Source organism: Octopus sinensis, linkage group LG6 (assembly GCF_006345805.1).
Source record: "Octopus sinensis linkage group LG6, ASM634580v1, whole genome shotgun sequence".
Taxonomy (NCBI): Eukaryota; Metazoa; Mollusca; class Cephalopoda; order Octopoda; family Octopodidae; genus Octopus; species Octopus sinensis.
In genome coordinates, this window is record NC_043002.1 from 46,720,528 (window position 1) to 46,723,227 (window position 2,700).

Consider the following 2,700-nt stretch of genomic DNA (forward strand, 5'->3'; position numbering starts at 1 on the left):
TTTCTTAGTCTTTTACATGTGACTTCTGTCCACTCAATTCTTTCGGCCTCTCAGCACGACATGTCTGAGTGGTCAGAGTTGGGAAAGGAGTAGTTCCAGTGGGTCGAAATTTGCTGATATTTTTGTTGCTCTTGCAAGAGCTGTGTTGATGGTGCTTTTGTTGGCACTGTGGTGGTGGTTGTGGTGAACGCCTTTGTTGTTGTTGTTGTTGTTGACGTTGTTGTCTCTTGAGTAGTAAGTGGTGGTGTCTTTGCCGGAGCGCTCTCTGCTTTCTTCTCTTTGAGCTGCTTTTGTTGTTGGGGTTGCTTCTGTAGTTGAGATTGCTTCAGTTATTGCGGTGTGGGTGGTACTTGTATCAAGAGGGTAGTGCCATCCTTCTGTTTTAGTTGTGGGCAGAAGGCTTTCAGGTGGTTATTCTGTCCGCATTGATGACATCTTAGCATTCTGCCCTCAACTGTGACGTTCAACATAGTGACATCTGGAGAGAATTTGTTCCAAAACGTCTTCGTTTATTTGGACCATTATTTGCAATTCCTGACCAGTCTAGTTGTTTTTTCTGTGTTTCTCGACTTGGATGATTCTGATTTTATCTTCCAAGTCGAGGAGGACGGCTGCGACAATCCAGCAAGCGTTAATTTCTGGTGGTATCACCAGTATTTTTATATTGACGACATGCCGTCTCAAGTATGTTGAACTTGGACAAGTTCACTGTTTCTCAGCTGGGCTGTTGAGTGCTGTTTTACTACGTCTTTGTAGCAAATCTGACTTCAATTGTGCCATATTTCTTATACCCCTCGACAGATATATTACGTCTTTCCAAATGGGTTGCAAGCACTTTTCAACTGATTGTTTTGTGGAAGTTTCTAAACATCTGTGTTTTAAAGATATAGTTTTGTACACTATGGTACAACTGTCTGTATTGTCTATAATATCTGGAGGTGTGTTTATCAAAACACATCTTTCGCTTTTTTTTAACATGTTTCTGTAGTCTTTGAGAGATTCTACAGAAACATTAATGAATTCATCTCTAGGTTTTGCCATTGAAGCATAACCTCGGCTGTTAATGTATTGGGTTGTGGTTGAGTGTTCAATGTTGGATTCACAGCTGAATTTCCTTGCTCTTCCCCTCTTCTTTCTCAAGTTTATTTTCGTCTTTATTTTCTTCTTTTTATTTTCCCTCTGTTGCTCAGCGCTGCACGTGCTAGCAAGGCTTTAGCCGTCCCTCTCGCTGCCTTTTAAGGCGCGGAGTGGGCGGAGACAATTTTCAAACTTTTTTTGGCTGTCTTCCGACAGCAGGTGGGGGATGGGGGGGGGGAGTTGAAAGAAAGGAAGAGCTGACGCTCTTCTCCAAGGACATTCTGCAAATTTTAAAATTGAAAAATGAAAAAATGGAGAATTTAAATTGAAAATTTGTTCCAAAAGGGGAAAAAGTCCTGCCTAACCGATCAGCTCAGCAAGAACCCAGTCCGCCTGGGCACTGAACCGTCGAAAAGATTTTCAGATACAACAATATTATCTGCAAAAATTGAACAAAAATTTACAGCTCACGAACACACGTCCTTCCTCTTTGAAATCCAAGAGCAGAGTCCCAATAACAACAACAACAACAACAACAACAACAACAGCAGCAGCAGCAGCAGCAACAACAACAACAACAACAACAACAGCAGCAGCAGCAGCAGCAGCAGCAACAACAACAACAACAACAACAACAACAACAATAGTTTCAAATTTTGCCACAAGGTTAGCAATTTTGTGGAGGGAAAGAGTCGATTATATTGACACCAGTGTTCAACTGGTACTTATTTTATCGACCCCGAAAGGATAAAAGGCAAGGTCGACCTCGGTGGAATTTGAATCAGAACGAAGTGGCAGACGAAATACCTATTTCTTTACTACCCACAAGGGGCCAAACACAGAGAGGACAAACAAGGAGAGACAAACGGATTAAGTCGATTATATCGACCCCAGTGCGTAACTGGTTCTTATTTAATCGACCCCGAAAGGATGAAAGGCAAAGTCGACCTCGGCGGAATTTGAACTCAGAACGTAGCGGCAGACGAGATACCGCTAAACATTTCGCCCGGCGTGCTAATGATTCTGCCAGCTCGCCGCCTTAATAATAATAATAATAATAATAATAATAATAATAATAATATAATAATAATAATAATATAATAATACAATAACCATCAGAGCATCACAACAAATCACAGCACATACCTAAGGCACACAGAGCTGCGCTTCGGTAGTGAAGTGAAAGCACGCTATAAAAATTAAAACTACTGAATAATAATAATAATAATATAATAATAATAATAATAATAATAATAATAATAATAATAAAAACGCAAAAGAAATAGACAAAGAAAAATCCCAGCAATGGTTGAGAAGCTCAGGACTCAAAGCAGAAACAGAGGGATTTTTAATTGCAGCACAAGACCAAAGCCTCCCCACCAGAAATTACCAAAAACATGTAATGAAAAGAAATATTACAAGTAACTGCAGAATATGTGGAGATGGACAAGAAACAATAAATCATATTATCTCTAGCTGCCCCAGTCCTGGCTAAGAAGGAATATATTCACAGACGTGACAGAGTTGGAACCTACATACATTGGAAGCTATGCCAACATTATGGAATAACAACAGAAAAAAGATGGTATAGGCACACACCAGAAAAGGTCACAGAAAACGAGA